Source organism: Sus scrofa, chromosome 3 (genome assembly GCF_054392235.1).
Source record: "Sus scrofa isolate SSC_HxYL_T2T_F1_AM1 chromosome 3, Sscrofa_HxYL_maternal_Yorkshire_Landrace_v2.0, whole genome shotgun sequence".
Taxonomy (NCBI): domain Eukaryota; kingdom Metazoa; phylum Chordata; class Mammalia; order Artiodactyla; family Suidae; genus Sus; species Sus scrofa.
In genome coordinates this window covers 13,177,312-13,189,978 of record NC_139385.1, presented here as the reverse complement: position 1 = coordinate 13,189,978, position 12,667 = coordinate 13,177,312, and the positions used below count along the sequence as shown (strand labels likewise).

General features: G+C 42.0%; 1 long non-coding RNA gene across 2 annotated transcripts in view; it reads left to right on the top strand.

Annotated features, from left to right (window-relative positions):
- The window catches only part of LOC102157493 (uncharacterized), a 978,951-nt gene that overhangs the window by 159,780 nt on the left and 806,504 nt on the right, over positions 1-12,667 (top strand). For both annotated transcript variants that reach the window (XR_014840336.1, XR_014840342.1), the window contains one exon: positions 7,450-7,601. This is a non-coding gene — a long non-coding RNA (uncharacterized LOC102157493). The remainder of the gene's footprint in view (positions 1-7,449; positions 7,602-12,667) is intronic.

Below are 12,667 nucleotides of genomic sequence, written 5' to 3'. Positions count from 1 at the left end.
CTAATACAGGTAGCTTTTTGTTTCTCTTAAATTATTTATTATAACAAATCCTTTGAGGGGAATTACTGGGTTAAAAGGTATATTTATTTGTATTCTGCTCAAAACGTTTTCCAGAGTAATTGTCAATGCAAAATTCCATCAGCTCCTCCTTCCTACCTTCGTACCTTTGTCCCCTCCTTCCTTCCTCCCTCCCTCCCTTCCTTTCTTCCTTCCTTTCCCAATTTTCTTCTTTCCTCTCCTCCAGCCCCACCCCGACTCCCTTCCTTCCTTCCAACTCCGTAGGGGTAAAACAATGCTTCATTGGTGCTTTGATGACCATGTCCCATATCTCACCAGTGCTTCAGAAATGTTCTTGACTTTCAGTCTAGCCTGAAGAGAGGGAAATTATCAGAAAACGACAAATAAGGCCGTTGGAAAGATTAGCAGAGTCAATACAAACTTCCTGGGGCCCCAGAGGCTTTGAGGACCAGTTATCATCCTAGAAACTAGCGAGTAGGGACCCCTGTTGGAGGCTGACCAATCCTGGATTCCCTTCCAGAGCCAGGTCTCCTGAGCCATTCCTCACCCTCCCTGCAAGCAATGGAAATAGAAAGAAGAGACAGGGCTGCTTCTTTCTTTCCATACCGGATCTTCATTAGGTCTGAAGCAATTCTTTGTTGTAGTTTAAACTGGTTCTTTTGTTCAGCCTGAAACCTGCCTTGTTCACCACTGTGCAGGATGAGAGGGGTCACATGGCTGGAAGTAAGTTAGACGTGTGGGATCCTTGCTCTGGGGCTGGTGTGACTGGAGGATTGGGTGACAGGTGATTAACCAGCTGCAGCTGCCATTGCCCAAGGATGCCTGGGCTTCCTCCCCCCGGGAGGCCTGGGGAGGGCCGTGCTGTGCCCCATGGATCTACCCAGGAGGGTGCAGGGGAGGGGGCAGGTGGGCACAGAGCTCTAAGCTCAGTCCTGCTGTTAGGAAGATTCCCTCGCTCCTGTTAGATGCAGAAATAAGACATCTAACCACCACCTTGGTCCTTCCTTCTTTCCTCCCTCCTCCCCCCCTTCCTTCTTTCCTCCCTTCCTTCCTTTGGGAAATGTACATAACAAAATTTATCGCCTTAACTATTTTTAGAAGTATCATGTCTTAACTCATTTCCCCGCTGGAGCCACACCTCATCTTAACCTTGTGAAAATACTTCCATGGTATTAAGTACATTCACATTGCTGCGTAACTGTCACCACCAGCCATCTCCAGAACTCTTGTCATTTTCCCAAACCAAAACTCAGCTGGCATTAAACAACAACTCCTTCCCCCCTCTTCCTTCAGCCCCTAGCAATCACCACTGTCTTCTGTCTCCATGAATTTGACTGCTCTCAGAATGTCTTACGAAAGGAATCATACAGTAGTTGTCTTTTTGTTACTGGCTTATTTCACTGAGCATATCTTTAGGGTTCATCCATGTTGTATGTGTCAGACCTTTTTAAGGCTGAATAATATTCCATTATATGTACATATCACATTCTTTTCATCCATTCAGCTGCCAAAGGATACACATGAGACTTCTACATTTTTGGCTATTGAGAATAACACTACTGTGCAAAATGGATGTACAAATATTACTTTGAGTCTTTTATTTATTATTATTATTTTGTCTTTTTGCCTTTTCTAGCGCCGCACCTGCGGCATACGGAGGTTCCCAGGCTAGGGGTCTAATTGGAACTGTAGCCACCGGCCTACGCCAGAGCCACAGCAATGCGGGATCCGAGCCATGTCTGCAAACTACATCACAGCTCACAGCAATGCCGGATCCTTAACCCACTGAGCAAGGCCAGGGATCGAACCCACAACCTCATGGTTCCTAGTCGGATTCGTTAACCACTGTGCCATGACAGGAACTCCTGCTCTGAGTCTTCTAATCCTCTTGAGTGTATACCCAGCAGTAGACTTGCTGGATCACACGGTAGTGCTGTTTTTACATTTGGATGAACTCGTGTACTGTTTTCCATGGCAGCTGCACCATTCTACATTTCCACCAGCAATGCAAAATTAACTGCCACCTCAAGGCTGAGCTACTGGGGTTATGTAAACACGGCAGGATAGAAGGATGCTAACTTTTCAAGGTACCCTTGGCAAATTAAAGACAGGAGAAATGAACCTGGTGCCAGCTGTGACAGCCAGGTCAGCTGGGTCAAATTTGCTCTGAGTCTTTACAAAATGCTGGAGCCATGGCACATCCAACACAGTATTATGCCTCTAATTCTGACACCAGCAGCCACTTTGGGAAGACCCAAGGGGTCTGTTCTTTAATAACATGATTACGTTTTTTAAATATTTTAATTTAGCATGGCAGCAAGATTTTGAAGCTTACTTTAGACAGTGAAGAGAAAACTTCTCTCTCTCTCTCTTTTTTTTTGCTTTTTTTGGGGCCATACCTGCAGCATAAGGAAGCTTCCCAGCTAGGGGTTGAATTGGAGCTACAGCTGTTGGCCTACACCACAGCCACAGCAACACAGGATCTGAGCCACATCTGCGACCTACACCACAGCTCACAGCAATGCCAGATCCTTAACCCACTGAGAGAGGCCAGGGATGGAACCTGCATTCTCATGGATCCTAGTCAGGTCCATTAATTGCTGAGCCACGAAGGGAACTCCAAGACCTCTTTTTGTGTGTGTGAAACCTGCTTCAACCTTCCTTGGGTACTCCAAATTCTAGTTGTTGCCAAAAATGTGTCCACAGTAGTCACATATTTAATGAGTTTCTTAAAATAGTGGTTTCTCACTGCTTCATCTTTCTACTTAGATTGTTCCCAAAATATGGTCCTTAGAACACTAGTTCTTCAGGATATTGGTGGACAGTACATGAAAAGAAGGATGTGGATTTCAGATAAATTTTCTATTTAAATATGCAAATGCTCATGTGACTTCCACCGGGGTCTCTATCATGCCCAGGCTCACATGCTGACTTCCCTTGGGATCATTTTTTGGAGGCCCATTTCAAGGTGCTAGTATCACCTGGGACATATTTTGAGACCCACTTTTCTAGGCAGATGAAGCTTCATATTTTTTTACTTTTCCCATCTATAGCAATGTCTGTATTCTACAGAGAAGCAAAATGACTCTTTTAGATTCAGGCAGAATTGCATCCAAATCCTGCCTCTTCTACATGTTGACCATGTGACTGTGGGGGAGTTCTTTACTTTCTTCAGGCTTCAGTGTCCTCTCTTACGGAACGGGGGAAATTTTAACATCTTCATGGGACTGAGTGAAATAATGAACACAGTTCATCTTCTTTCAGTCATTTTACCTGCTGAGTTGCTGGCTCTGCTAGTTGCAACCTATATATATATATATATATATATATATGTATGTTTATATGTATGTATGTATATGTGTATATATATATGTATACACTATTGGAAGATAATGCTTTTTTTCTTAAAATGATTTTTATTTTTTTCCATTATAGCTGGTTTACAGTGTTCTGTCAATTTTCTCTTGTACAGCAAAGTGACCTAGTCATACATACATGTACATTCATATACATACATACATATACATTCCTTTTGCTCACATTATCATGCTCCATCATAAGTGATTAGATATAGTTCCCAGTGCTATACAGCAGGATCTCATTGCTAATCCATTTCAAAGGCAATAGTTTGCATCTCTTAATCCCAAATTCCCAGTCTCTCCCACTCTCTCTCCCTCCCCCTTGGCAACCACAAGTCTCTTCTCCAAGTCCATGATTTTTTTTTTCTGTGGAAAGGCTCATTTGTGTTGTATATTAGATTCCAGATATAAGTGATATCATATGGTATTTGTCTTTCTCTTTCTGACTTACCTCACTCAGTATGAAAGTCTCTAGTTCCATCATGTTGCTGAAAATGGCATTATTTCATTCTTTTTTATGGCCGAGTAGCATTCCATTGTGTATATATACCACATCTTCCTGTCGATGGACATTTGGGTTGTTTCCATGTCTTGGCTATTGCGAATAGTGCTGCAATGAATATATGGGTGCGTGTGTCTTTTTCAAGGAAATTTTGTCCGGATATATGCCCAAGAGTGGGATTGCTGGGTCATATGGTAGTTCTTTGTATAGTTTTCTAAGGTACCTCCATACTGTTCTCTGAAGTAGTTGTACCAATTTACATTCCCACCAACAGTACAGGAGGGTTCCCTTTTCTCCACACCCTTTCTAGCATTTGTTATTTGTGGACTTTTTAATGATGGCCATTCTGAGTGGTGTGAGGTGGTACCTCATAGTAGTTTTGATTTGCATTTCTCTAATAATCAGGGATGTTAAGCATTTTTTCATGTGCTTGTTGGCTACCTGTATATCTTCTTGGAGAAATGTCTATTCAGGCCTTTTGCCCATTTTTCAATTGAGCTGGTGGCTTTTTTGGTGTTGAGTTGTATAAGTTGTTTGCATATTTTAGAGATTAAGCCCTTGTCCGTTGCATCGTTTGAAACTATTTTCTCCCATTCTGTAAGTTGTCTTTTTTTTTTTTTATGGTTTCCTTTGCTGTGCAGAAGCTTGTCAGTTTCATTAGGTCCCATTGGTTTATTTTTGCTTTTATTTCTGTTGCCTTGGGAGACTGACCTGAGAAAACATTTGCAAGGCCGATGTCAGAGAATGTTTTGCCTATGTTCTCTTCTAGGAGTTTGATGGTGTCTTGTCTTACGTTTAAGTCTTTAAGCCATTTTGAGCTTATTTTTGTGCATGGTGTGAGGGTGTGTTCTAGTTTCATTGGTTTACATGAGGCTGTCCAGTTTTCCCAGCACCACTTGCTGAAAAGACTGTCTTTTTTCCCATTTTATACTCTTGTCTCCTTTGTCAAAGATTAATTAATTATTTCTCTGTTCTCTGTTATTTTCCACTGGTCTGTATGTCTGTTTTGGTATCAGTGTCACACAGTCCTGATTACTGTGGCTTTGTAATATTGCCTGAAGTCTGGGAGTTATGCCTCCTGCTTGGTTTTTGTTCCTCAGGATTGTTTTGGCAATTCTGGGTCTTTTGTGGTTCCATATAAATTTTTGGATGGTTTGTTCTAGTTCTGTGAAAAATATCATGGGTAATTTGATAGGGATTGCATTGAATCTGTAGGTTACTTTGGGTAGTATGGTCGTTTTTACAATAATAATTTTTCCAACCCAGGAGCATGGAATATCTTTCCGTTTCTTTGGATCCTCTTTAATTTCCTTGATTAGGTAATGCTTTATTTGTTGTTGAAGCTGCCATGTTCCTTTCTTGGGCTGTAACAAGTTCTTACAAGGCTATTAACTAAGTAGTTTAGATCACTGTTTTGTCCAATCCTGTCATGACACATCCACTGAGCCTGAGGAGTCATATTCACTGAGATCAGCCATAACCAGAACAAAAGAAGGAGGCCAAATACATTATCCAGATGTTGCAGATACTCACAAAAGTTCATTGCTTTGCCTCCTCATCAGTCACTGTTATTTCTTGTCTAACATTGACTGATAAAGTCTGGCTCTTGGATTTTCTTTGGGAAGACTGATGTTTCTTGCTCTGTAGACCTGGTATCTAATCCCGCCCCTGCAGCCTCCCATCTCCAAATGGCTTCACTGACTATGTTCCTGGTTATTCTCCCTTTCTTTCTGTACTCACCTGGAACCTTTCTTCAGCTCCATTGGCCCTCCCCTAGTCCTTGCAGCTTGTGAAGACCTTGTCTCCTCATATAGATAACCAAAGACGTAGCCTTCAACATCTTACCTGTTACTCACTCCCTTTTCTTTCTGCATGCATGCCTTTGTAAGCTCTCTGTCAGCAAATATTTACTGTATGCTTTATGTGGTGGATAGCCTCCCAAGACAGCCACCAACAGGTTCCGCCCTCTCTGTACCTCCATGTTGCTCCTTCTAACCCAGAACCTTCTCTCCTTTCATCTCGATTGGCTTGTAAATTGCTCTGATCAAAAGAAGGCAATGGAAATGATGCTGTGTAGGTTCTTGGCCTTGATCTTAAGAGGTTTGGTAGTTCTGCTTTTGCTCTCTCTCTTGGAAGTTTCAATCAAGAACCTTGGGAGTAGACTAATGAATGATGAGAGGCTAGAGAGAGAGAGAAAGAGGCTGCATGGAAGAGAATCAAGATGCTCCAGCTAACAGGACTAAGGCCCCAGACATGGGAATAGACCGTCTTGCATGTACTAGCACTAGTCAAGTGCTCAGAGGAATGAGCGACCTCACCAGTGACCAAGCTACACCATGAAGACCCTCAAAAACCTTGTGCTAAGTGAAAGAGTTCAATCAGAAAAGATCCTAAGCTACATGATTCCATTCAGATGAAATGTCCAGAACAGGGAAACCTGTAGAGACAGAAAGTAGTTTAGTGGTTGCTTAGGGTGCGGGAGCTAAAAGGCACAGGGTTTCTTTTCAAGCTGGTGGAATGTTCTAGGTGGCGATGGTTGTACCTATCCAGGAGCACGCTAAAAACCACTGACGTGTATGCTTTTCCTGGGTGGACTGTGTGGTATATGAATGAAACATAGGTAAAAAGTTGTCAAAAAAGATGCTTAATTCAAAGATGCAGCCATACCAGTTATAAAGTTAAGGTAGAGAGAAGTCTATGTCAGCTCACAGCCTAAAAAATAAACTGGAAGGAAAACTCCTCCTGGAAAGAGGCGACCCCCATGGTGTTTGGGGTTCTCAACCAGCTGGACACTAGGCAGCTGACCACCAATACAACCAAGCCACGGACACCGAAGTCCATTTATCAGTGACCTGAGACACAATCCCATTGCTTTCTCACTTGCTTTCCATCTTTGGAATGTTCTAGGTCTGGCATAGGTGTTCCAGGTCGGATAGTGCATGGCTCTTATTGTAGTCAGAAACTGAAATTCTCAGACTCAGTCAACTTTATGCATTCCTGGGAGCTGCAGTCTCTAAAAGGATGTTGAATATTGGGTTGGGGGTGGGTCTGAGGCTGGGACAAGTGGAAGGCAGTGTCCCATCTACTGTCATCTCCAGTAGTACTTGTGCTGTCTCCTTTTCTCACTGTTGCTTCTGTGACAGTTCCTTGGGACAGACAGTGACAGAAAGATATATTGGCTTCCTGCCTTCGGTAATGATGCTTGAGTTTCTCTCTTTGTGAAATAGGGTATATGGAACCCACAGATTACTCTTCTCTTTGCAGGTGTATTGGTTTTACAGTTAGTGGAAATTTCTCTCATATTTTTTGACATCACATGCATTTTGGAAGAAAACATGAAAAGGAGATATCAGAGGCTGCTGCCTGATGCTCTTTCATTACGTTACTTAATATCAGCGTTCTGTAATTCTAAGGCAATGCTGTTCATTCATTTTTTATTTGCATTTGGACAGGGCTTAGAGAACAAATTTACACATGCATTTAACTTTGGCTCTTTAAGATTTGGAATTCAAATGATCTGAACTCAATTCAATATTCATATGCAACCACTTTACACTTTGTATTTTTCAGAGGGCTTCATAAACACGGTCTCATGAGAAAGACAGCTGGACTTGGAATCAGGAGTCTTGGGTTCTGGTTCTGGCTCTCCCTCCAGCCAGAGCTGGCAACTTGGGAGACACATTTACTCTTCTTGGACCTCAGTTTTCCAGTTTAAGAAATGGGTGAGTGGACTCGATGGTCTCTGAGATCTCTTCTCTATCAGATATTCTGTGACTCTGTGTCTGTCACTGATGGCCTTTTTGATCTAGCACAGAGAATTAGAGAATAGTGTCAAAGTTTTTATTATCATTGCTTTATATGTTTAGCTTTTCAAAATTAGAATTCCAAATATTCCTCTTAGATGTTTTGCGTACAACAAAAATGTAGTGCTACTGGTTGACATTGGATGTTTTCTAGGGCCCAGGTCATAGCCAAGGTTAAGTCAGAGCAATGGTTGTCACTCTTAGCTGATGCTGCTGGCCCAAGGATCACACTTTGGAAACTGCTGAGCTAGAGGGATGTTACCTCAGTGAGACTGCTTTGTTTTGCCTCTGTTGTTGGAGAAAAGCTCAGAGTGTTCTCAAGTATTTAAAGAAAAGGGATTAGTGTGTGTTGAATGCTTCCTCTTCTCCTTTTCATAGTCTCTGATTAATTTCTAGTGTGATCCAAGTCTGCCTGGCCTGGGTATAGAGTGTGCATTGTGGAGGCTGAGACTGGGATGAGAGTACTCTCTTACTCAAAATAGCCAGGAAGTAAGGAGACAGAGAAGTCACAGTTGTTGAATAATCGAGACATGTATCTTCTAAAACCAAGAAAAGCAACGCTGACAAGTAGGGAAAATCTGTGTAATGTATGTACTACTGATTCTGTTTTGAACAATATGGCAAATTTGTTCACTAAAATGAGTGTCCTCCTCTTTTTCTTAGACATGTAGCTAGACTGCCTTTCTCTCTTTCTTGGTAGCTAGATATGGTCATGGGTTAGCTATGTTCAATGAAATGTCAGCAGTTGTGATTTGTTCTAACTCCAGAAAGTACTCTGGAGCTTTTTAGAAGAGACTGTGCCTCCTTCTTGTTCTCTTTTTCTTCCTCCATCTTCTGGATGGAAATTCAAGGAGCCTGGATCCTTGAGTCACCACATGGAGGAGAGCTACCTGATGTTCAGGAACTCTTGAATTCTTAATGAGTTAAAAATCACATCTGCTGTATTTGAGCCATTATAAACATTTGGGTTTAATTTTTACTTCATCCACATCCTAAGCAATAAACATATATTCCATTATTTCTCAATATTAGAGGGCGAAGCTGTGGGGATGAGAGAAAACAAAAGTTAGGACCAGATAAATACATATCAGGCCCTAAATATGAGCTTAACAGTATACTAACGAATGTTCCCTTTAGAACTGGACCAAAGAAAGGGATCTCCTGGCACTTAGGGGGCTTGTGAGTAGAATCCAAAGAAGTTTACACTAAATCTATTCAGAAATCCTAATTATACTCTTCTATTTTCAAGATGAGCATATTAGAAAAACTGACATATGCTTAATTGGAAAATATGCCACAGAATAAGGAAAGGGGAGCACTTCTCAGGGTACTTGGTGGAGAAAAACAGTTCTGGTAGTGGTTACTGCGAGAATAAGAGCTTTTCAGAAATGATTTGATAGTTGCAAGAAGGCCCGGCCGTGACTAAAGAAGGAGCACAATCATAAGGAAATAGAAGAGGTAAAGGGTCTAATGGGATGAGATTCAGATTCAACAAACTGAGGTGAAAAAGGAGAAAGAAGAATTAAAGGAAGAAATCAAAAGAACTGATATTCAGTGCCAACATGAAAATCCCAAGGTGAACTTGAAAAGCTCTTTCAGAGCTCAGGGGGAAAGAACTAATAGATAAAAGCAGGAAGAATTAGAGAGATTTGGAGGACAGGAAACCCAGATAAAATTTAAGAGCTATGGCGATTACTGAGGAAAAATGAATGGAACAAAATGTAAAAACTGGAAGTATGTTGAAGGAATCTGTGTGAATTTGAAAAAGGCATCTGAATTTCAAGATTGAAATGGCTTTCTACATTACAGGCAACACACACACACACACTCTGCCTCATCCCTTCCACCACATGAGGAACCAGGGAGGAGGTGACCATTTGTGAACCAGGAGGCAGGTTCTCCCCAGACGCCAAAACTGACAGAGCCTTGATCTTGGATATCTCAGCCCTTCAGAACTGCGAGAAATACCTGTCTGGTTTTTCTAAGCCACCCAGTCTATGGTATTTTTGTTACAGCAGCCTGAATGGACTAAGATAGTCTCCCTGGTACCTTCATTCAGCTAAATACCTGCCCCTCCCAGGCGGAAGAGGGGGAAATGGGCCGACCTACTGGGCGGGTAGAGTTTCTTCTTTCCTCTCTCTAGCTGGACCTCTTTAAATACATATCTTTAATCTAGATCATAAAAACAGTTGGTTCAGGATGTGTTGGTGTATGAGGGGGATTAAGAAAGGTAGACCAAGCTTTCTTTAGATCATGCTTGGGATTTCAAGGTGTCATCTGCAGCGGAATCCTAGTTTTGAATTCTAGAGGCTGAATTTGACTTTGGTTTCCTTCTATGCTTTCTTTCTCTAATAAACCCCTCCAGAGAGATGGGGCGTTAGAGGCTGATTAGGACTGACTAGGTTGAAGGCTATTCACAGAAAAAGGCAGAATGTTATCAAGTTACCTTCATATCAGATGATCCAAATTTATATATTTTGTATTATATGTATATCATGTGTAAATATATAGAGTTCAACAAGTTGTGAACCATGATTATTTCTGAGTAGGAGTCTAATAGCTAGTTTTTTCCCCTTATATTAGCCTGAAAATTTATTTTTTCCAAGCTCACTATAATGCTCATGTATTGCTTTTGTCATAAAAACACAATAACTGTTGCTTAAAAATATTGTAAAGGTGAAAAGTGCAAGGACTTATCATAGCCAAAACAGACAGTATGTGACAAAATTCAAAATGGTGATAATAAACTTTAGGACAGAAATGTAAGTTTCAATATAGTAATAAGTCTGTACAATACTTAAAGGTCAAAAGTATAATTTTCCTTTAAAAATTGAATGTGCTTATTTTTATTTTTTTAATTGAAAAAGATGTATTAAAATATTCATGAAAGTACAGCAATTGAAAAAGAAAGTAATGAACTTGATTTTTTTTTTAACCTAGCTGGGTACGTTTCTCCTGAAAAACTACAGATATCGTTACAGTTTAATCTCAAGAAATCCCTTTTAGGTACTCTATGTGTTTATTTTTAAATAATCATAATATTCAGGTAGCAACTTCCACTCCTTTGTTCATAAGTTGCTATGGCTATTCATAGTACTTATTAGACTAATATGTGAAATCATAAAATCGTATTTGATGTAAATGGGCATTGTTTGCAGTCTTCCCTGAAACTGATTTGATCATCCGCTTGCTTCTCCTTCTTACTGAGGGCTAATTCTGGCAGGAAAAAGCCAGAATTCTGTTCCAAACCCTGGCTTTCATCACTTAGTTCTCTCTCTCTTCAACGGGGAGAAATGGAAAGGGCGTTATAAAACAGGAACCATAGCTTGTTGGGGAAGATGAATCACCAAGTGATGAATCAAATCGGGGCCACTGATAGGGCCCTAAATCATAAGGGCAGCCTGTCAAAGGGAACCCCCAGAGGAGATTTAGAACTTGGCACCACTCATCCATCTCATCCAGGGTGCATTCGAGATCCCCTGTGCTCAGGTGACAGGTGATATTTGGGGATAAGGACCTCCTGGGGTTCTTATCAAAAGCTTCTCGGACTAATTAGAAAGGAGTCAGTCCTCTGCCTTTCCTGGGAGCTGCGTTCCTCTTGCGAGGCGCTAGAAGCGGATGTCTCCCTTTATGTGGGTCGCTCCAGTTCCCGCGCAGCTGTTCAGAATAAGCAGCCAGCTCTGGGCAGACCCCTCCGCCCTTCTCCCGGAAGGAACAAAAGGTCAGTCGGGCAGTACAGCAAGCGCGCGCTGTCTGAAAACTTCTGGATTAGGAAACTAGAAAAGACGCTCGGTGTGGAGGAGAGTCGTGACAGGCACGTCCCTGAGCGACAGCCCCGCCTCGCCAGATCCCCACGCGGAGCCCTCAGACCGCCTCGCTGATTCCTGATTTCTAGGCTTGCTTCCTGAGCCTTGGTGCTGGGGAAAAGCTATGCGCCTGTGATGTGTTAGGAGGGAATTTTCTAGAATCACCTGGTTTTCTCTCTGGCAGTTCCACTGTCTCAGTTTACTCTCTCTCTTAAAGTGGAGTTAGTTGTGGACCAGTGGCCCTAGGTTGAGCCCCTCCTCATTGATGGATGTTCTGTTAACTCTCTTCTTCAGACTTTTTCTTTAGCTCAGTTTAAACATGGAGTTGTCATCCACGCCACCATTTGAGTTTGGCCAGAGAAGTGAACATAGCACCCAGCAAACTGGTTCAAATGTAATGATGTTAATTGAGCAGGGGAGGGGCGGGGGATACATTGGGGGGATGGGGTTGGCACGTGCACACTACTATCTAACAGGGACCTGCTGTATACACAGGGAGGACTGTTCAATGTTTTGTAATAATTGGTATGAGAAAAAAGAATGGATATATATATATATATAATTCACTTTGCTATAAATCTAAAGCTAATAATACAACATTGTAAATCAACTACACCCCAATTTTAAAGAATGTTGTAAATTTTAAAATAATTATTTTAAAAAAAGATTTCAGGAGTTTCCGTCATGGCTCAGTGGTTAACGAATCCGACTAGGAACCATGAGGTTGCGGGTTCGGTCCCTGCCCTTGCTCAGTGGGTTAATGATCCGGCATTGCCGTGAGCTGTGGTGTAGGTTGCAGACATGGCTCGGATCCCGCGTTGCTGTGGCTCTGGCGTAGGCTGGTGGCTACAGCTCCGATTGGACCCCTAGCCTGGGAACCTCCATATGCCGCGGGAATGGCCCTAGAAACGGCAAAAAGACAAAAAAAAAAAAAAAAAGATTTCAGAAAAAGTAATGCTGTTAGGTGAAGTGTGGGTTATTTTCAAAACAGACCAGCTGAATTCAGTCAAGCAGCCAGACAGTTCCTAACCGATGGGTTGTGATCCAGCCCTCAGCAGGTTGGTGTCTTTCACAGCCATCTGGGTGTGTCGACACAGCAGGAGCTTTTATCAGCTGACATCCCTGTGATCACGCCCCTTAATCAGCACAGCAATAGTGGGTCCGCCTAGGTTTCTTATT